Genomic DNA, 23521 nt, shown 5'->3' with positions numbered 1-23521 from the left:
CAGAAGACTGGCATTCCAGACAGCGAGAATGACAGTATTAAAGCCCATGTCCACAGAGACACACCTACTCCAACAAGGCCACACCTCCTAATAGTGACACTCCCTGGGCCAAGCATATATAAATCATCACAGTCTGCAAACTTCAGAATCCATTGACAGTAGATTTTCCCTCTACTTTTTCCTAATGCACATTTATATTATAAGGTTATTAATTTTGTGCATATTTTTAATAAACTAACTTACAAACTCCCAAATTGATGCTATTTTAATACTCTGGATGGGATTAGGGAGAGGTAAATCTTCTTACTGAGCTTATCAATGCTTTCCCCCCAAAATTGTTAATTGACAGGTTTATGATGGCTCCTGTGGGGCTGTATGGCCACTTGTTCTCCATTTATAAATATCGCTACTAAGAACTGAGCAGCATCCCAGAAGCATCTGCAGGAACGTTTGGGTTCAGTGCTGGGGAGGAAGTTTTGTTAATTGATGTATTCAAGCACAGTGACAATTTCCTGTTGCATAAAGGGGACCAATCCTTTGGGGGTTTCCCTGAATAATTAAAATAGGCACAATGTTCAATGGGGCCAAGGGCCAAGTGATTGCATGTGTGAATTTATTTTTGTCCCATCAGCACCTTTAATGATCCCCAGTCTGTGGCACTCCCCAAGGTGACAAAGGATAAGAGGCTCAGAAACCGTGTTAGAATGTGGAGTGTGGAGGTGCTGGCATTTGCTCTGTCTGGGTTGTATTTTTTTCTGGCCTTATCAGAAGGTTCATGAAAGGTTTGTTTGTTTGTTTTGTTGTATTGTTTTAAATAGGTATTCAAGATAGAGATTTGAACAAGTCAGAGTGATTGCAAGGCACTTCCTGTTTGGCAGAGGCTGAGGTGGTGGTATTTGTAGGGTGAATAATGAGATAGCATATAGTTAATTCTTTGTAATAGTTATGCTTTATAAAGGGCCGCACACACTGAATTAGCCAGTATGAAAGCACTGCCCCAGACGAAACAGAGTTCTGTTCTTGGGAGCCTCCGACCAATGGACTTGTCAGCCCTTCCATACATAGCCTTGTTTGGTTGTGTCCGTTAAAGGTGCTATGTTTTATGTATCTCAGTCACTAGCACTGAACCCATGCCAAACGGCAGTAGACCTCCTCCCATCTGAAGAAGCGTCTCTAACACAGACTTCCTTCGTAACGTGCAGTACCCTTCAAAAGCTTGCGAGCATCAGACATCACAGCAATACAGGGAAAGAAAATGTTCTTCAATAGACCGGGACAAAGATTCTTCTTTAAAGGCCAAGGAATGGAACCAGAGCAGAGTCACCTGGTAGGGTCGGTGGCTTGAAATGTTCATTGCTCTGTCAGTGACCACAAAGAACTGGATAATTAGAAATACACTTAAATGAGAAGGTAAAAATCTTAAATACATAGTCTAGAAGTGAGACTCTGAGAGCGTAGTTTACTTGGTAGCGTGCTTGCCTAGCATGCACAAACCTTGAGGTAGAGCCCTAACATCCCATTAAGTCAGCACAGGGACACAAGCCTGCAACCCCAGTGTAAAAGTTCAAGGTAATCTTTAGATGTATACTGAGTTTGAGGTGGTCCATGTTTATACAAGACTTTGTCTCCAGATTAGGAAATACACTGTACATCGTAATTAAATACAACCAGAGTCATTGTTCAGCCCCCTGAACTGCAAATGTGTCTGAGGATATGCAGGCAATGTGCTTGTCTAGAACCAGGCTGACTTTCTCAGTACGGGGTCAAAGCTTAACGGCTATTTCTGGTTTTGCCAACTCTGCCTGTCAACTCTGCCAATCAACTATCCTGATTCAGCACACAATAGCCACAGGCAATCTATTGTGAATGCATGTGGTTCTGGACCAAGAAAAGGTTTGGGTTTCTATGCTACATTTTGAATTTCATATAATTTTCCTGTCACAGACTACTATTTGTCCTCTGGGTTTTCTTGAAACTATTTTAAAATGTAGAAACCATTCTTAGCTCATAGGCTATAAAGCATATGGTAGCCAGATTTATCCTGAAAGCTACATTTTGTCAACTCTGGTTCAATACTACTAGGTAGTTTAATTTTAAAAGGACTAATTTTTTAAAAGAGATGTAATTCAATTTAAAACTTACCTAAGTCCCAAGACCCAGTAATTTTTCAAAGACAGCACATAAATATGCATACATAGACACATGCATCCTGCAGTGATGGAATGTACTTATTCTACTGAGAACATGTGGTTCTTCTGAGCATCATAGATGGATTTGTACCCAAAATGTAATGGCAAACTTTGAGGCTGGGCCACTCTCACTAGCATCCTTTGGTGCCTCTTTGGTTTTATTGTTGTTACAAGGCACATTGCATAGATTCTCTCCTATATGCTCAATTCAGAGATGCTGCTGGCTCAATTCAGAGATAATCCATGGCCGGAGGAGAGAAGGTCAAAAAGTCAGGACAGATTTTACCCTTCAAATACTTAGAGTGGAATAAGTGATGGAAGTGATTTGCATGTTGAAGTATAAAGGATATACAGATGAGTCCACTCTACTTCCTGAGTTAGCAGTTGCCTTCTGTGAATTCCAGCACCAGAGAGGGGCTCTTTGAGACCAGTGGTCATTATCCTGCTTGTGAACAGAAAAGCAAAGAGTCCAGGGTGGATGGCAGAGGAGGGGTGGAATATATGTACAAACCTACCAGGCTTCCCATCTAGGTGTCTCTATGTCTTAAATAGTTTATCCTTGTATCAGGATCACAGTGTGCTATTTCTCTAGATGTTGTGTCTATTTCTCTGTATGCAAAGGATAGGAAGTGACTGTGGCAAAAAATAGATGAATCCTGCTCTTGGATTTATTAGACACTCAAAATTGTGGTGCTTTTGTAACTAATATAGTCAGCTGCCCCCCCTTAATTATTAAACACATATTTGTAACTCCTGAACATCAGGTGCCTCATTTGTGTTGGCAAGCCTCCCCAAGTCTGTCAGACAAGATCCTGATCTCTAACGATGTCATTTTTCTACATCAGCTATGATGTGGTGGTGTGTGACTGAGTGGCAGATTATAGTTATTCCTGTGTGCTATGGGATCAGGCAGGATACCAGCCATGACCTTCCTGTGCTCAGGGCATGAGTAAAGACCTATAGCTAGGTAGATGAGTTGTTGAGATTCCTTCCAGAATATATACAGAATGTGTGTGTATCAAGAAAATCAAGAAGAAGGAAGACCAACGCATGGATAGTTCATTCTGCCCTAGAATAGGGAACAAAATACCCATGGAAGGAGTTACAGAGACAAAGTTTGGAGCTAAGGCAAATGGATGGACCATCCAGAGACTGTCCCACCTGGTGGTCCATCCCATAATCAGCCACCAAACCCAGACACTATTGTATATGCCAGCAAGATTTTGCTGAAAGGACCCTGATATAGCTGTCTCTTGTGAGGCTATGCCAGTGCCTGGCAAATACAGAAGTGGATGTTCACAGTCATCTATAAGATGGAACACAGGGCCCCCAATGGAGGAGCTACAGAAAGTACCCATGGAGCTGAAGGGGTCTGCAACCCTATAGGTGGAACAACAATATGAACTAATCAGTAACCCCAGAGCTTGTGTCTCTAGCTGCATATGTAGCAGAAGATGGCCTAGTCGACCATCATTGGGAAGAGATGCCCCTTGGTCTTGCAAACTTTATATGCCCCAGTTCAGGGGAACACCAGGGCCAAGAAGTGGGAGTGAGTGGATAGGGAAGCAGGGCGGTGGGGAGGGTATAGGTGACTTTTGAGATAGCATTTGAAATGTAAATAAAGAAAATATCTAATAAAAATTAAAAAAAGAGTATGTGTGTGTGTGCACGTGTACGTACAGAAATAGGTCAGCTGTTCTGGTACACACCTGTAATCCTAGCACCTGAGAGGCTAAGGCAGGAGGATTACAGATTTGAGGACAGCCTGGCCTACATGGTGAGACTACAACTCAACAAAACAAAATGAAGCACAAATGGCACTGTAGTATGTATATTGACTGAATTTGTTTTCTGAACATTCAAGCATAAAAGTGACAGTTTAAAATGGCTGTCTGATGGGGGAAAAGACATGTAAAATTTTGGAATGGCACAGTGATAAGAAAAGCCAAAAAACATATTAAATAATACCTAGGTCAGCAACAATGTCAGGCACTAACCGCAACAATGTTTCCCAGGGTCACACAGCTGTGTTTTCTCAGGAGACTCCTAGAAACCACTCTCTCCAAGGTGAACACTAACCCCTACTACACACAAGGGCCTCTTCCTCACTGCATATAATGCCCTCCTCATTAACAGGTATGATGGAATCCTCACTGCTGCATATAGTGACGTTCTGGGTGCCTACTGTCCTCAGCTGTCAGAGAAGGGAGTCCTAGGGGTATGGTCCAGGTAGAAAAGTCATGTCTTCAGCGGCTTACAACGGTGAAAGCTGGAGTATAATCAGGAGAATCTTCTAGGGGGAGCGGATGCCTAGTGTATAGCCAGCATCCTGGGGAGGAACCTGCATCCTGGAATGAATTGTGTGGTCTGGAAGGGATGGGTCAGGGAAAGAGTTAGAAATAAGAAACCCTTGCGTCCTTAAAACCAGAGGTTAATGAGATTGTCTGGATTCCACACTATTTCTCTCCCACTTAAATTCCATGGATCTGACACCGAGAAGGAAAACCTGCTTCTGGAGAAGACATTGCTCTTTGATTATTAGCCATCAAGTATGATTCATGATGACGGTAGCAGATGGGTCCTGAGCTTGGCCATCTGAGGACCCTGCCCTGCAGGATCAAGTCTAGCCTGTGAGCTGGCCTGGGCTGGCCAGTTCTGAGCAGTGTGGTCAGCCCTGAGCAGCTTGGTGCTTCCAGTCTGAATATGAGATTCAGGGCCACTGTGTTGGCCCCATCTGTGTGATCACTTCTACAGAATGCTGTCACTGCATTGGAGGAAGAGATCTGTGAGGACTAGAGGTTACAATGGACCAGGAGCTCGTTTTAACTGAAGGCAGGCTGGTGAGATGGCTCAGTGGGTAAGAGCACTGACTGCTCTTCTGAAGGTTCTGAGTTCAAATCCCAGCAACCACGTGGTGACTCACAACTACCCATACTGAGATCTGACACCCTCTTCTGGTGTTGTCTCTGAAGTACAGCTACAGTGTACTTATTTATAATAATAAATAAATCTTTGGGCCAGAACAAGCAGGGACTGAGTGAGCGGAGCCAGAGTGAGCAGAGGTCCTAAATTGAATTCCCAACAACCAGATGAAGGCATACAACCATCTGTACAGCTATAGTGTGTACTTAATATACGAAGTAAGTAAATCTTTAAAAAGAAAAAGTACACAGAAGACAAATGCAAACACTCAAAATTCCCATAACCACACTGATTTTTAACACCTAATAGAAACCTAATGCCTACACTAGTCTGAAACCTTCTCAACTTCATCTTGAGATCATTCCTATTGCTGGTTCACATTTTGTGTAAATCTACTAGTGTTGTTCCTGTTAGTCTTCTGGGAGGGTGGTGGGGTGGTGGGGAGTGGGTGGAGGCATACCTTGCATTGGAGGTTTGTCCGCCTTCACAGTTACCATGAAAAGTTTTTAGTTCTCACAAGCGTACACAGACTGACACATTTTTTTCCTTTCTCTTTCTGTGGAGGATGATAAATCCCTCATTGATTTGGTCTGCCCATATCTGATGCATCAGCATGAGTGGGTCCACTTGTCTCCTTTTCCCTCCTGTGATGGGCTCCCATGAGAGTTCAGAGTGCTGCTGTTGCAGGAGCATTGTTACAAGGGCAGAACAGACCCCTGCAGAAGAGAAAGAACAATAGTGTCTTGGTGCAAAGGAGCTAGCTCCTGCTGTGTTGCCTGCTTATGGATTTTGCTTAGTGCATGTGCCAGCATCTTCTAAACATGCTCTTCTGATAATGTGTGACCCAGGAGAGATGACTGTTGACATTTTCGTTCCCCTTTACTTCCAGATCCCACGAGAGATTCGGACTTTTCCTGATAGGCAACTTTTCATTCTCCAGTTGTCCCCAGGTTTCTCTCTTTGCTCTGTTATTTCTTAGAGTCCTGCCCCTCTTTCTGTGGGTGGTGCTGCCCACCACACCTTCTTGACTATTGTACAGCATCTGCCTGTTTCTTGTCAAGAAGCCGAAGTCTTCTGGAAGGCAGAAAGAGCCCTCTCTCTTCCTAGTGTTTTAAGCCTATGAGTAAAATGTATTATATACCAGTAGGACTTTGTATGCATCATTAAGGTTGCTAATCATGTTAGCCTAAGAGTTATCTTAAGTTAAGCACATGGGGCCCAGTCTAATCTCTTAGACCAGTGGTTTTCAATCTTCCCAATGCTGTGACCCTTTAATACAGTTCCTCATGGTGGGGCAATGCCCAACCATAAAATGATTCATGTTACTTCATAACTGTAATTGTTCTAATGTTATGAACCATAATGTTAAATATCTGCTATGCATGATATCAGGATCCAAAATGATCACAACCCACAGGTTGCTGTGTCAACCCCTCAGTAGCAGAGAGTTTGCTTGATTGGAATCAGCAAGAAATTATAAAGGAAGACTTAAGAGATGCAGAGGTGAGAAGGATTTGATGAACTTTGCTTGGCTCCTTAATGTGAGTACTAACACGCATGGATTGGAGAGAGGCCACTGGTTCCTAATGGTCCCTGGCCACCAATGGCTATCTGAGAAATTAGGGCCTGTATCCTGCTACTGCAGGGAATAGAACTAGGCGACAGCATGAATCACCTCAGAGGAGATTTCTTCACCGAGCCTCCTGATAGAGCTAAATCTACCTAGCCCATAAACTCAGCTTTGAAGCCTCAACAGAGAAACTCACGTTCTTGCCAAGGAAAATGGCACAATGTGTGTGTGTGTGGGGGGGGGGGCAGCTGCACAAAATACAAAATGCACATAGATCCTCAAAGGCTGGGAATATTATCAGAGCTGCTGGGAACAAAGCCTAAGGCCTGGCAACCCTGACAAGTTACCGTCTTCCACTAGTCCTTTGTCAGACAAAATAAAGGGACAGGTAATAAGAAAAAAACTGAGAAATGAAATCTATTCAGTGAGGCCACATTGGGTGCTTTATGAATAGCGTTTACAACGAATTCGTCTGATAGCTCTCAACTGAGCACTCAGTGGGTTGCTTTTGCTTAAAGTGGATACCTCTAAGGACATTAGCAATCTTAGTATTTTTAGCACTCTATAGGAATTACTTTCAGTGAGCTTGAATATGGGCCAAACATTGGCCAATATTTTACTATATCCCATAGAGTATTGGTCTTCTATTATTACCACTAGGACAGAACTGTTACACATGGAACGCCCTGCGTAGTAGTAGCTCTGTCAATCTTGGGAGCAGTTCTCTGCAGTTGGATGAGTAGTATCTGCATTTTGTGAATGAAGAACTTGGGACACAGCCAGGCTAAAGTGTGCTATGTTTTGTTTTTTTTTTTTCCCCCAATTTGTAATGCTTCCCCAGGAACTCAAAAAGTAAAGGCTTATACCAAATCCAGTGATGGGATCTTTGGTGGTAGTGGAGTCATCAAAGCTCTGACCTTATTGGTAGACTAACCTATTGATTGGTTCACACCTTAATAGGTATTAGGAGGTGGTGGAAAAATTAGGAAGTGAAGTCTCGTTGGAGGAGCTGTGCCTTTGAAGGTTGTATTTTGTCCCTGGTATCTTACTTCTTCCCTTCTTCCTCACGCCCTCTCATTTTCTCCTGGCCTTGTGTTTCTCTCCCCTGCCTGGGTTCCTCCGTAGACATGTTCTGCTTTACCACAGTCATCAAACCAAATAAACACAGACTGAGCCCTCTGAAACTGTGAGCCAAAAGAGGCCACCGTTGGTTTTCTTAGCTCCTTCTTGTCACCAAGATGGGAAACTGACACAATGCAGCTTACCGAAGGCTGCACAAGTTAATAATAGAGCCCAAGTTCAAACCCAGGTTTGTTGACTCTAGAAAATCTACAATCATGTTTCCACATAGCTGTGTTCCCCAGTCCCTATGTCAATCCATTCATCAGAGGTAAGAAAAGACTCCCCGTGAAAGTCATTATCATTGCAGCTCATTGGTACTATTTCCAATGTCTCGCGTGCCCACAGGGTTTTGAAAAGACTTCATTCTTACAGGAGATAGCCTCAGGGGTGGAATGAATAAGGGAGCAAGCATGACTCCAGTAAGCATGACTGCATATACATCAAGTGAACTGATGTAAGCCACGAATTCTCCCTAAATTTCACTGAGACCTGAGAACTCCCCACTTAAATATGCTACCAGCACATTTATAGGATGTTCTGCCTTCTGATCCCTGGTCCAAGCCTTCCTACCTCAGCACCAGAAGATAGAAGCAGAGTCCACCTTGAGATCCTCCTGCAGGCCTTCACTGCAAAGTAGGATGTTTTCTTTGCAATTTCAAACTTCGTCTATGGACTTTCCATTTGTGAGCTTTCATCTTTGTTTGCAAACTGCGTGGTCCATCTTCTTTCTATTTTGCCATGCTGAGGAGATGAAAAGTTGGGAGGGGAAAATATCTTTCCATATTACATCCTAAGAAGTCTTGCCAGAGTCTGTCCTGAGGCTGCTGGATGGAGGCCCAATGCTGTTCTCAGAAGCCACGTCCACAGTGAGCACGCATCTACAGATCAGGAGTCAGTGTGTGGCCCCAGCAACCCTGGACACAGAGTGACAGGCCAGCCTTCCCGGCCCTGTATAGTGCTTTGAAAGAACGACATGTCCTTGGCCCTGACACCCCCTCTGCTGGGAAGCAGCCTATTTCCCATTCTCCAGCTCTCCTCCACGCCCCCACGGCATCAATTTTAATAATTACACAGGAAGTTTCTTTTCCTTAAGAAAAGATGGCCGTAGCAGTTTTCAGCTGGGTGTTGACTTTTTTTTTTTTTTTTTTTTTTTTCTGTCTTCTTCGAATTCCCAAGAGTTATGACACAAAGGGAATGAGTCACATCTTTGAGGTAGTGACTGTGCTGGAGTGCCACAGTACACAGTTCTGAAGTTCAAGAACAGGGCTGGCCTTCACCCCAGCCTCTGAGAAAGCCCCTTAATCTCCCAATGGAGGTTTGTGGGACATTTGGGAATGATGCTCTGGAGAGCAGGGCCCACTTCCTTCATGGCAGCGCCCTTGGAGAGGGACTTGATAGAAAGGGTTAAAGAAACTGGAGTGAGAAAGGAGGAGAAAGTGAAAAGGGGTGTAAGCCACAACCACCAGAGTCCACAGCTTTGCCCAGGACATTGGTCAAAGATTGAGGTTACTGAGTTTTAAGAATACAACCAGAAATAGGCTCACAAATGTGGCATTGATCTAAAGCAGAATTCGAAAAATGGCTGAGCAACAATTTTTTTTATAAAGGTAGGCTTATTTCAAAAGAGCTGGAAGACAGGATTTGAAGTGTTCTTATAACAAAGAAATATGTTGAGTGATAAACATGTCAATGGCTCTTATTTGATATTATACACGATACACATTATTATTATTTGGTATTATACACTATATAAATTCACTGACAAAGCGGGACGTGGTGGCGCACGCCTTTAAACCCAGCACTCGGGAGGCAGAGGCAGGCGGATTTCTGAGTTCGAGGCCAACCTGGTCTACAAAGTGAGTGCCAGGACAGCCAGGGCTACACAGAGAAACCCTGTCTCAAAAAACCAAAAAAAAAAAAAAAAAAAAAAAAAAAATTCACTGACAAACTGCACCGAACTCCATAAGTATACACAGTTATTGTGAGAATTAAGATTCTAAAAGAACCAAAGACTACAACAGTACAAACTCCAGTTTCCCACAGCAGATAACAATGTTCCATGAAGACTTAATGCTCCCCCTAAAATACCTGGGCCTGGGCTTAGAACCTCTGCATCTGAACCCCACAACATGTTAGGTTCAGACCTTCATATACCGAGGCTTTCCCATGCTCTTTCTGTTTCTACATGATTCACCTGAAAAATACTGCACAAATATCTTCCCTGTCTCAAAATCATTGTGAAGTTCAGATGAGGATATGGGTGCCCAGAGTGTGACGTAGTGTTTGGTGTGAATGATGCACAGGTTGATAGTTACCATCGTTACTGACCTTTTCCACTTCTCTGTCATGTGCACATGTGTCTGTTTTCCCATAGGGGAATGTGGGCACCTGATAGCTTTTAGGCTGGCTTCGTCTTTGTGGGGCAAATAGTGGTTTGACTCCTGCATTCCTTCCTCTCTGTTGGGTTCCCAGTGCGACCTGAGAAACACCTGTATTGGAGTCACCTGGGGAACTTAGTGCCATGTCAGTTGCTGAGCACTGGCACAGAACATCTGAGTCAGAAGGTGGCTGTCAGCTCTGATTCCTGCCTGGCCCCCTTCTCTCTTTCAGCTCTGCTTGGCAGCACTGCAGACAGTGTGAAGTGTTTCCTACGTGCTGTGCTGTCTACATCCCTGGGAAAGCCAGGACATTTGGGTGGGCGGGAAGTGGGTGGAAATGGATCAATTAGCATAAAGTCTTTGCTTGAACTTTACCCTGGCTTTATGGAGCTTGGAGACACAGGGAAGGTTGCATTCCTCCCTGTGGAGCTGCTTAATTCATCCCCACTCTCTCAGGTCGTGCTTTTGGCTCATTCCGCTACTTAGCTCAGTGATATTTGCTTCCAGACCGGATGGGCGGCCGGAGCTGTCAACAGAAAGGTGTATTGGCTTTCGACCTGAGCCAGGTGAGCACCTCCATGGTTGCTCAACACTCAGGCCATCCAAATTTAACAGTTTGCTAGCATGCTAGCATGTTCATGCTGCAGGATTTCCTCTCCTTTGTGACCATACTGTAATGGCAGCAAGCGCAAGGTGTGCTCCATATAGATCAAATAGCTAAGTTCGGGACTGGAGGTTTACTTCAAGTCTAAGTTTAGTATACACAGAGTTTTTGGGGTTTAATCTGTAGCACCCAAACTAACAGCAGTGACAAAAGCAGAATACCCCTAACCAACAAGAACAACAACAACAAACCAAAGCCAAAACCAACCAAACGAAAGTCACACAAAGGAGACAAAACAAATCTAAGTTCAAATCCCAACCTGGAAATTTAGTTCTGTTACTTTCTTAAAAAGTAGTTTTATGGGTCCTCCTTTGTCTATCTGCCAAGTAGTGTGTCTAGTTGGCTGCAGGAATGGCCCCAATGATTAGCTATCCCTGTTATCTTCTGCAGATAGCAGAAGATCACACACCCGGACTTTGCTCACTGACCTGTTAGCAGACATTTTGCCAGATGAGCTTTGAGAAAGAACTTCCAATTCTCCCGTCTCCCATCACCCAAAACGGGCTGCATCTGGGATGACTCTTTGGTTCTAAAAGTGTGATCAATGAAGCAGAGTACAGCCAGGGCACTCTATCTCAGTGCCTAGATCAGACTCTGAGCAAGCCTAGTAAAAGTCCATCCAAGCTGTCTGCCTGACTGCCTTGATGTGTGGACACCAACCTAGTGTTTATGCCATGGACGTTTGGTTGTTAGAATGGTTTCAGTGATCTATATAATGGGGATATTAGTGATAACTCTTGAACTTTACAAGGACAGGAGCTAAATAGCATTGCACGAATTACCTGGTCCATTAAAGTCCTATAAGGGAGAGGTGATAGACTCCCGGCATATCTGTCTGGCACTTCACCCACTCACTATATCTAGGGTATCTGTAGTCTCCATTACAATACCTGCAACATTCGCCACCTACAAGCCCATACTGGTAGAGATGCCATTTGCTGGACAGAGATCATGAAAAATAGCAAGGAGATGTTGAGAAACTAGGTTCTCATTTGCTGTACGAAGCTGAAGGGTCTCTTGAGTCTTATGTGATCTACTGATTAACTGGGTCTCCATATGAAAGCATGCTCATTATATTGTTCAGGAGTACACAGTCTGCTGCAGGCATCTGTTTGTGAATGCAGCATGGAGCTACAAAATTACTTGGGGTACCCATTCTCCGCCTGCATACCTTATTCCGTCTCATTTCACTCAGCCGGGAGGAATCGCTCTCCTGAGTCTTGAGGAGGAAAAACAGTAGCTCAGAGATGTTAAATGGGTGACCAGAAGTGACAGCTAAGAATGTAGCAACATGAGCATTTAGGTCCTGAACTACCTGACAGCAAAGCATAAATAGATTTTACTCAGGAAGAAATTCTACCTGGTGGATAGATGTCACTGCTGAATGTGACCAGGTTACCCATAACACCTGTGTGTTGGCTGAGACCTTGTGGACTACTGGGTGCCACCGGGCACCTCTGAAATGCTTGGATAACCAACCTCAAATGCATTATGAGTTTGAAGACCTTTGTCCGAGCATTAGAAAAGCATGCTGTCCCACACCCATGGTACTGTGTGCTCTCATCTAAGGGCAGCCAAACAAAAACCGTAAAGTATCTGTGTGCCAGGATGAAGTACAAGAGCTGCTTCAAGGGTGGCATGGCCAGCCCACCCTCAAATGAGCAGAAGAGAAAAGCCTCCATCCCAGCCACCTGCTCCTAACTTCTTCCTCCTGCCTGCCAGCTCAGAGTAAGATGGGGAGATCGCCAAAGGCATTCTTAGGCTTCCGTTTTTGCTGGCACAGTGGCCAGGAAGAAACCCTGCTTGGCTGGCTGCCTTGGGCACCTGCCACCACCATCATGTGTTTGTTTGACTGGTCATGGGGAGGAAGGAGAATGCTTCTGTTAGGCCTTGGGCATTTCAGACGCTAGAGACCAGCTACTGGGACAGCCACACTCAGGGACTTTCTCTTCCCTTCCATGTGCCTCCTTCTCCCAGCTATGTGATAGGCAGGTGATAGTTCTACCACTTGCTCACGTGACCCAAGGATGAAGGCAGGAGGAATGAGTGATGTACTCAGAACAGACACTGTGTTTCAGCCTTTCACTCCTAATGATGGAGCCCCCACCCCCACCCCCACCCCCACTCCCACCCAGGACACACTCAGCAATCTTATTCACATGTAGGATCTCACACAATCCCCATTTCCTTTCATTCAGGTCAGATCAGAAGGACTTCTTGGTCCTGGTGGCACACACCTGTCATTCCGATATCCAGGGAAGCTGAGGTGAAGAGACCAAGGTTCAAAACTAGCCTAGGGGACATAGTGAGACCCTGTTTCCAAAACAGAATCGTATCTTCTCATCCAGCGGAGGGCCTCGGATATCACTTTGTCCGCTTTTGTATAGACATTATGAGTTATTTATGTATCTCAGGCTATCCTGGACTTGCTATGTGAACTTGCACTTATGTTGTATCTGTCTTTCCTTTTCCAAGTGATAGGGGGTAGCCACCACATATGCTCTTTTATGGTACATTCAGGCTTTCATTTTGGTTTGGTTTGTTTTTAAAGTGTGCTACTAGGAATTAAACCTAGGACTTCAGGTATTCTAGGCAAGCACTCTGCCAATGAAGCTACAACCACGGCCTTATGAATGATTGGAACACACCCAGAGTCTCATTGTAGCTCCCTTCCTGTCTCAACCAGGCAAAGAACGACCTAAGAGGTATATCTTAGACAGGAGGGTTTTATCCTTGATAGAACAACATGGCGGTAATTAACGTGTTGAGTGCTGATGGATGGCAAGCTTTTTACTCTGACATGGGCCTATGGCATGAATGGCATATAGTCTATATCCTAGTTCACAGTCTGAGCAAACAAAGCTCAGGGCCTCACAAGAAGGCCCAGGGAAGGAAAGGAATGTCACTCTCTGCCTTTAAATCCTAGCTTCTTCATTTCTGATTCTTTTGTTGAAAACAGTGTAGGAAACCTGAAATGACTCCTTACACACATAGCCTGCACTCAAAGAGGCTCTGCCGGCCCATGTCTCCTGGAATCTCTCAAATCGCCCTTTGAAGCAGGACTCTATTGCCTAGGCTCACAGAGGTAGGGTGACCATCTTCAGTCTCACAGAGGTGGCGTTGCCATCTTCAGTCCTGCATCAAGCCGGGACTAGAGGATGAGCTCCAACCTTCTGGTCTCTATTTCTGTGCGGTTTCCTATTCTGCCATCTGCCTCGTTCTGAGGACTGATGTGGCAGGACAGGCTGTGGAGGGAAAGGAACACCCACACACCTGGGCTGGGTGGGCACTGGGAGCTGGCAGCCCTCTGAAGTTCAGTTCTAAGGCCTTGGAAGCTCCATGGCCAACTTCTTACCTATAACCTCGTCCATCTCTGGCTAGAAAACCTGGGGCTGCTGGATAGAAAGTCCTGGCATATCCTCTGCACACGTCCCTCATTTGCACATCAAGGTGATCTGGCTCTACGCATGGTCCTGTCTCTGTATCAACGAAGGGCTGGTATGACTGCAGTTGGGTCCAGATCATCCTTGCTGTGCTCTACAGCTGGCTTCTTGACTTCCTCTGACTGGCCCCTTCTCTCTGCTCTCCTTCATTTATTCCTTGAGCTCTCTCATAGCTATATGTTCTGACCCTTCATTACAAGGTATTGTATGGTTCTCTTAATCCCACCAATGTAGTTCCCATCCCAAAGAAGAAATGAAATACTACAGAGCCAGAGGCCAGGTTATCATTTTGTGCTTTTGTCTGTTTGTTTGTTTTAAGATTTATTTTTAACTACATGAAATGTTTTGCCTACATGTATGTATGTGTACTGTGTGCGTGCCTAGTGCTCACAGAGGTCAGTCAGAGGAGAATGGTGGATCTCCTGGAACTGGAGTTATACATGTTAGCGAGCCACCATGAAGGTGCCAGAACCAGAACCCTAGTCCTGCAAGACAAATATGTGCTTTTACTTGCTGAGCCATCTTTCTAGCCCCCATAATTCGGAAAAGAGTCAGCTCTAAGTGACTTGAATCTGGGTTCTAATGTAATAGTCCTATACCATCTGTTTCATGTGACTCCTGCTTCTCCTACTGTGACTCTGCAACAGTGGTGGTGGCACTCTCCAGGTGGGAGTTAGGACATACCAGGACCAATGCTTTCTTCATCCTTTATATCTCCTTCCCCTGGAACAGTCAACTCCCTCCATACCTAGAAATGAAGATCTTGGGTGAGGGAATCTTCTGCTAGAGGAACACTTGACCTCAGCCAGGAGTCCTCTTGTAACATCCTACCTGGCCATGCCCTTACTGCCCTTACTGCTCCTGAAGGTAAGTCACCTGCAGGGTCACATCCTATGGTGGCATCAGGAGGGGAGATATTTGGTCTAACTCCTGTGTCATGGAACACTAACTTGTTTTGATCCACGACAGACCTTCAGCTGACCTACCCGATCCTGATAGGGATGTTTGAGGGAAGCTAACCCAGAGGGACTCCTGGCTGGGCCCTGGGTGCTCCTATGACTGGTGTAGAAGTGATGAAGGATGGAAAGAGACCCATGTGAGAAAATTTCTGGAATGTATAGACACCTAAAGGAGTTCCTTCAATGTCTTGCAAACAGGTTTGCTCTTAGACTGAGCAAGTAGCCTCTACTGGTTAAGTGAGTCATTCACAAAGCCTTGGGTTTAATCCAAACACTAAGTAAACCCAGGGGATATCACATGACTATAAGCCCAGACCGTAGGAGGTAGAGAGAGACGAAGTTCAAGGCCATCCTCTGCTATGTAGTGAGCTCGAGTCAACCTTAGATTCCCAGAGGCACTGTTTAGAACCACACAAGTAAGGGACTAGAGGGATGGCTCTGAGGATGAGAGCACTGACTGCTTTTCCACAAGTACTGAGTTCAATTCTCAGTAACCACAGGGTGGCTCACAACCATCTATAATGGGACCTGACTCCCTCTTCTGCTGTGTCTGAAGACAGTGACAGTGTAAAAAAAAAAAAAAAAGTAGAACCAAATAAATATTATTGCCACCCTTCAAGGGGAAAAAGAAAAAGAAAAGGAAACAGAACAAGAAAGGTTTTCTCTCTGCTGACTTCTACCTACCTCACAGCTCAGACCTCCTCACAGCTTTCTCACCAGCTATGGCCTCCTGTTCACATTCTGTCTCCCCCCCGTGGGCAGAGAATGCCCCACGCAGATAGCACCTTGTACACCGCCCCACCCCCCACCCCCAGCTCTTACTTTGTGACTCTTGTTTCCCGCCCTCTGTCCCGCCATGGGCTTCTGCCAGCTTAGCCCACAGTGGCCTCCCTTTGTTTAAGCATCTCAGTTTCAGGCAGACTTAGCCAGCCTCTTCATTCACCCTTTAGAAGACCTGACAGGCAGCCAACCAAGCTGGCCAATCATGAAGGTTGGGTATCAGGGTCCTGGTGGCTGCTTCCTGTCTTGGTGGCTTCCCACACCTGGATACCCTGAGGCCCTGGACAGAAATGCCCAGATATTCACCTCAGCTGGCATGAATATACCATCTGGGGCTGCTGGCTGGGGCTGTTCCCATAGTCTTTATCCTTTCTGGGGCCTACTCCTTCCATGAGTAAACCCCCTCTCTTCTCTTACCCACACCATTCAGTCCACATCCTGTCTCCACCAAGGATCTCTGGCAGTGGGAATGTAATGAGCTGGCTGGGTTCTGTGACTGTGAGGAGATGCAGGATGCTATGTAGAGAGTGTAGGTAGTGGCTTTAGACTCTGAGAGAGCACCTTGCTCTGCCAGGCTATCACTGCAACTTACCTGCTTCATGCCTCATTTTCCTCTTCTGCACATGGGCATCCACCCAGTACATTGATTGACACTAGTGAAGGGCAAGGAAGTACTATGGGCTAGGCCAGTATAAGCATTCTACCAAGAACAGCTGCTGACACTCTGCTACTCTATGTGAGTTCTACAGTGATACCCTATCATCCTAGGTGTCACATGGCGCATCATCACGTAGAAATAAATGGTCAAGGGCATAGGAAACAGTACAGAAGCTTCGCTGCACTCTCTAGATCCTTGTTGTGCTCCCAGTCAGAGAGCCATCTGAGAAAAAGAAGTAGAACTTCCATTCTTACTGTTTAACTTAAAAAAAAAAAAGCAGTAAGTATTCATACTATAATTTAGGAAATTCAGAGAAGCAAGAACAAAACTTTGTTGTTGTTGTTGTTGTTTCTTTTTTGAGACAGGGTTTCTCTGTAAAGTCCTGGCTGTCCTAGAACTCACTTTGTAGACCAGGCTGGCCTGGAACTCAGAAATCTGCTTGCCTCTCAAGTGCTGGGATTAAAGGTGTGCGCCACCACGTCCGGCAGAACAAAACTTTTAAGAAACACATTTGCTAATATATGTAGTCACGGGCACAAAGATACACCCATGCACTATCTATAGTGGGGGAGGTGTGTGTGTGTGTGTGTAATCATTTCTGTATTTATTGACACTACAGACATGTATATCACTCATTTAATAGTCTTATTCCATGTGATGTGGATCTCATATGTGTTTGTAAAAAATAAGAAATGAGCTCCTATGTTAGAGCCTGGTTTGCCATTTGACCTTAGGTGATCTTTTTTTTTTTTTTTTTTTTTTCTTAATCTATAAATGTTTCTATGTGGAAAATGTGACAGCCGATAGACTTTCCTTATCCATCTAACTGAGAAAGAAGATGCTGTGATATACATCTTCAAGATTTTCAGGGTAATTAGAGGCATAGCTGACACCCAGAATTTCTCCATGAAGGTCTTTGGGATTCCCAGAGGCAGATTCAGCAAGCATCTGAGTTCTGGGAAGTCAGGGGACCCCCATTCCCTTTTCTGACACTTAATGCAACTGGGTATCTGTTCTATTAGGAGCTATGAACATAGAATGCTGTAGTTACTTTTCTGTTACTGTGATAAAATACCATGACCAAAGCAACACAGAGAAAATAACATGTATTTGGGCCTATGGTTCTAGAGGGTGAGAGTCCATCTGTGGTGGCACAGCAAAGGCAGGGGCAGGATATGAAGGATCACATTTTGATCTGCAAACACCATGAGAAGGGTTAGAGGGAAGTCTTTTTACTCTCAAAGCTTACTAATGACACACTTCCCTCAAAAGTCCAAACCTCATAAATGTCCCCCAAACTGTGGAAGGATGCTGCACTCTCCCTTCGGGCCCTCTTGAACTCATTTGTCCCAGTCAGAAGGTTAAGTTAACTTAAGCCATCACATTGCCAGTGATCTGCCAGCCACTGTTGGTCTAGGAGCTGCTTGAATGTCAGCTCCTGCCTCGCACACCTGGAATAGGCACATTTCAGCTGTTGCAAGGCAGAGCCTGTGGCTGGGATAGCACCTGGAACCGTTCTGAAGCCTAATACCTCCTCCCTGTGACTCTTCCTGGGTCCAGTGGCAGGTGGCTGGTGTGTGGTGGCTGGCAGCTGGCAGCTGGTGCCTGGTGGCTGGCAGCGTATACGGGGTTGGCATACCTGCCAGCTGGGTCTTTGATCATGATGGGGCTGTCCACCCAGCCCAGCACATTAGAGAACACAAAAGCTTCAAAAAGCCGCACAAAGAACCACCAAGGAACTGCAGGAAGTGTGTCTGTTGTTTCCTGGCTACACGTCTGGAGTGTGGGAGGATCCTTGGCATGGGTGACTGGTAGCATGGCAGTTGTGGACACAGCACTGACCTTGAAATTCAGCAGAGCCTTTGGCCTTTTGGAAGCCTCTGCTGCTCACACTGTACACTGACTTAAGGGCAAGTTACTCAGAGTAAATTGGTGCAGTGCAAATACCTATCAAGTGTGTTTCTTTAAGAACAACAGCAACAACTAGAAGCAGCAGGTAATATTTATTGAGCATTTGTTGTGACTTGGAGCCCCAAAGTCCCAATACCTGGGCTTAACTTATACCTTCCCAAACACCAGGTTCACCTGTATTCTGTAAAGACAAGACAGCAGTCATTTCCTTGTCATGGTGGCTATGAACTGTGAATGATAAGGTCTCCAAACACTGCCATGTCTCCCTGACAAGAGAAGATCCTGTGGTTTAACCCACTGATATCCAATACATCCAACAGTAGCATGCTCTCTACTGTATCCCATTCCTTCCTCAGCAGAACACTGTACGTTATATACATGGATCTGCCAATGTACGGTTCCGACATGAGTTGCTAGGATGATCGAGTCCTGGTCAGTACCAAGTTAAAAAAAAAAAGCTATATAAAAGCTATATTAGGGGACAGCTGTGGCTTTTGTAGAAAAGAAGGTTCTGGTGCTCACATCCTATTTGACAAATTGAAAAATGACCTGCAGATGCCCATGTGGAAGTCTTCAGATGAAAACTTTCTCACGGAGTAAACATACATTGTTGTTTGACCATGTGGACTTGGTTCAAAATGCCCATGGACGCTCATTTGGGGACCAGGCTTCAGTGGGAGTCCCAAGCCCATGTCTTTATTTGAGCATGAGCAGTACTGATGCTTAACTATCCTTATTCTTTCCTTGCCCCCTGCCTGGACCTTCTCTGGTTACAAGGATGCTGCAGTGGGAAGCAGTACGACCATTACCTTTATGGGACTGAGACCAACTAAGGGGAGGCTGAGGAGGCTGCAGTGAATGAAGTTGTTGGGTTTATGGGCTAAGATGGAAGATAACATGTTAACAAACTCAAGTGCGGAGGTCTCAGAAGTAAAATTGCCTGGTTAGTAACTACATCACCCTTCTATTGACCATTCATACCTCTCACTTGGACCCGTTCTGTAGAGGAAAGATAAATTCCCTTTTCTCTTCAGTGTCTTCAGCCAAGGGATGAGAACAGAGCATGCTGATGATGATTCTGTGTGCTCAGGGCCCTTCTGTGGAGGAGCAGGAGAATAGGTGACTGTAGAGAGGAACTGAGCCTTGCTTGCTGGGAGTTTGGCTGGGCTACCCCAAGCCCCTCTTCATGGTCATGGCAATCTTTTTTCCGCTTGGCCTCTGTCAAATGCATTTCTTCCTCTTTGACTTGGTTGTGTGCAATTCTTCTGAGCATCAGTGTATGAAATCGTAGCTGCACAGTGCATAGCAGTTCTAGGTCACCTGCTTAGGATTTTACCTCCTTTCTTCCCCTGATCCAATCATCTTTCTCTCTGATCTTTCCTTAGCTGGCCTCTCAACTCTTTTCCCCCTTCTCAATGCAGTTCAGAGAATAATCTGCATTCCCACCTGCTTTAGACATGTGCCAAATTCAAACATATCACTCTGTCTCCCTAATCCATTGTGGTACTCTATCCCCTCTATTGTCCCCATGTTAGTGTCTGCCACCCACCTTTGGACCAGAATTCTAAGATATCTTGTGAGCACTCCATATCTTCCAGATAGGTAGGTTTCCGGAAATGGCCTGTCTGGGTGAGTTAAGATAGACACTTGGGGAGGAGACACATAGTCTAAAAGAACAAAAAGGGTAGCAACTCAAGGAGGAGACAGGACAGGGTAAGAAGTTTCCTTCTGCCCTCACTGAGAAAAGGTCCCTGGACAATGTTAAACAGGCTATATTGTCTTGCAGGTGGACTGGAAGCAACTGGCTCACTTTGCAGGATGTTGGAACCCCCAGACTGTTGTAGATATGGAAAGAAGATACGGAGTGGTAGGGGAAGGCACTGGGAGATGTCCTGAGGTTCAGAATGAATCCCCTGGTGGTTGGGATGCCAAGTGTTGGGGAGAAAAGGATTAATCTCGAGCAGCTAGAAACCCGAGTTCCTACTTAGAATTGGAGAGGAGAGTTTGGCTGATTATTTTTTTGTCTTTCAAGTAAGGGGTGGAATTCTTATGTCTGGAACTCTAGTGAGAGGGTGCAATGGAAATGAATATTTTTGCAGAGGAAGAATCACTGTGTTTGCATCTGCTCTAAGGTGACTTTCTATCACCTTAGCTTGGGGTAGGGTACCCATACATTGATGAAATACCGATTTAGGTGTCTTGGGGAGAAAGTAGACTATTTGTACGCTGTATATTTTTTTTCTTGTTTTTCATTTTTGTTTTTGAGATTCTCCCACACGAGTTCAATGCATTTTGATTTCACCCTCCTCCCTTACTCCCTACATATCCCACTTTCAAATTCATATCCTCATCTTCTGTTATTTTTGTTATTACTATGATTAGTGGTGCACATATACTCTGCTGTAGGGCCCCCCACCGAGGTATGATCAACCTATCAGAGGGCTTATTCCTGGAGGGAACTGACCCTTCCATCCTCAATAGCAGTTGATTGCCCTTAGCTGTTCAACCTGGATCAGGGCTATGTGAGCTCTTCCACAATCCATGCTGGGATTTTGACCAGTGTGGGTCTGTGTAGTTCTTACAGCCATAGGTGCTTAATGTCTTGGGTGCCGCACCTCTGTCATGTCCAGAAGAAACTATTTTGCAGCAGTCTTCTGGTCCTCTGGCTCTTACAAGGTTTTTGCTCCTTCTTCTGTGATGGGGATGAGTTACAAATGCCCCACGGTCACTTATTCTGTGGATGTTGACTGTTGGGGATTAAACTACTGCCCACAGCAAAAAGAAGCTGTTTTGACAAGGCCTGAGAGCTACACTCTACAAAGCTAGGGACAAGTCTGTAGGAGCCAGATGAAAATGCTATCGTTCCATTGGGTACATCTTGCCGTGCCGATGATGATTGTAATTCACAGGACTTACAGCTGGGTAGGCCTGTTGATAACTTTTCGCTTCTGGCAGCATTCATAGCATCTTCCAGCACTCTAAGAGCTACCCACCCACAAAGAGGCTTTCAGGTCAGTGCCAGCGTGATTTCTTCATGGCCTTGACTGAACTGTGTGGTGTCTTCAGCAATAGACTCTTCAACAAAGAGCAATGAGATAGCAGCCTATATTTTTTTGGGGGGAATCTATTGGACCCCCCCTTGGTGGTTGTCGTTGATGCTTTGAGAAAGGTCTTGATGTGTCATATAGGATGGTTGATTGCAAGCATGCATCCCCTCTGTGAGCCAACGTGTTTCTTCATTTAGATTAATACAGACTGAGTGAAGTTTGTGACTTTTCATGGTGTGGCCCGTGGGCCTGCTCCTATCAGTTGTAGGCTTTAAGAGAACAGACTAACGTTCTCTGTGGCAAAGGAAAGTGGGAGTCCTGACTCCATGCCACCTGCAGACTTCAACTGCCTGCTTATCTGCCTTGCAGATTCTGGGCCTGGGAGTTTTCGTGATTATGTAAGCCAACACCCCCCTCCTCTCTGTCCTCCTTGGTCCTCTGACTCTCTCACACAAACACACCCTCTGGGAAATAGTAAATCCATGGAACAAAGGGATTAACTTGAATGCCTGAAATGTGTGCAGAAATGAATATGATTTGATTGCGTGTAGAAGCCTCCAACTTAAAGCCTTTAGGCTGGGTGTGATCACCCTGCAGTCAGGAAAGGACAGAGAAAAAACTATCATGCTAGTTCTCTCTGCAGGCTTGCCCGCACCCCCCCACCCCCCTCCGTGTATGTGTGTGTGTGTGTGTGTGTGTGTGTGTGTGTGTATTCATGTGCACGTGTGCATGGGCGTGAGGTATTTGCTGATCACTAACTACAAGTCTACCCATTGCTCAGGGTTGCCTTTTCCTGAAGCCAGGGCCATTTATCTTCTTTCATTGTTTTCTAGCAGCTTGGGATGTGATCCCGGCGGGCTTTCCTATTTGTTGTTGGATGCCCCATGGTCCCCACATCAAAGTCCCTCTGGGTCCCAGGCAGCAGAAAAACATCCAGGAATTCTTTTCCTGTGTCAGGCATTGATTGTTCCAGCATCTTTCTTCCAGGCCATTGGCAGTTCCTTTACCCTGCAGCCTCTTGAAGCCACTTAGTGTCTCTTCATACTGAGTAATCCCATTTATTCAACGTGTGCGGCTTCCGTACTGGCGTGAGTAAAAATAGTTCTGCAGCCCCAAGGGACAGGGTCATTTGAACTTAGTGACTCTCAAAACACTGGTGTGAATAATGGAAAGCGCAGGCGCAGCGATGGATTCCTCTCAACCCTCCTTGTTCCTTGTTTGCTTGGTGAAGCCGAGTTCTTAGCCCATAGTTTTCCAAGAACGTGTAGGTGGATTGCTGGGGACAATTGATTTTTTTTTTTAAAGAGAAGTATTGTTCCTTTGCATGTGGAAATGGTGAAGCAAAGAATAATATTGAGCAAGAGTCATTCTGATGGCCAGGCCCTGGCTAATAGCAGAGACAGTGTTGCAATGTGTTTGGGCCATTGAGTGCTGCAGGTTGAGCTGTCCTAGCTGAAATGCTTAGGAACAGAAGTCCTGAGGATATCAGCTTTTTTTTCCCCCTCCTAATGCTATGGATGCCTAGAAATAGCTTCAAACTGGGACCCTAAACCTTTATGTTTCGTATATTTCCAATACGCATGGTCTGATGGTAATATTATGCAACATTTTTAGTGATTTATGTATGCAACAAAGTTTATGATGAGGGTTTTCCATTTGAGCTATCATGTTGACCTTCAACCAATTTTGTATTTTGGAACATTTTAGGTCTGGGGTGTAGGGGTAGGGAATACTGGTGCTTTTTTTTTTTTTTTTTTAAGAAAAACACTGGATTTTTTTTTTCTTCTTCTCATTTTTCTTTTTCTTTAAAAAAACAAAAAAAACCAAACAAACAAAAATCCTGAAGCAAAAAACCCTTTTAGGTGTAGTTACAAATAT

General features: G+C 45.0%; 1 long non-coding RNA gene across 1 annotated transcript in view; it reads left to right on the top strand.

Annotated features, from left to right (window-relative positions):
* The window catches only part of LOC110310163 (uncharacterized), a 205261-nt gene that overhangs the window by 159544 nt on the left and 22196 nt on the right, over positions 1 to 23521 (top strand). The gene's annotated exons all lie outside the window — the stretch shown is intronic.

Source organism: Mus caroli, unplaced genomic scaffold, assembly GCF_978045245.1.
Source record: "Mus caroli unplaced genomic scaffold, Mus_caroli_1 scaffold_16, whole genome shotgun sequence".
Lineage (NCBI taxonomy): Eukaryota > Metazoa > Chordata > Mammalia > Rodentia > Muridae > Mus > Mus caroli.
The sequence above is the reverse complement of the archived record's forward strand: the minus strand, read 5'-3'. Positions and strand labels throughout refer to the sequence as shown.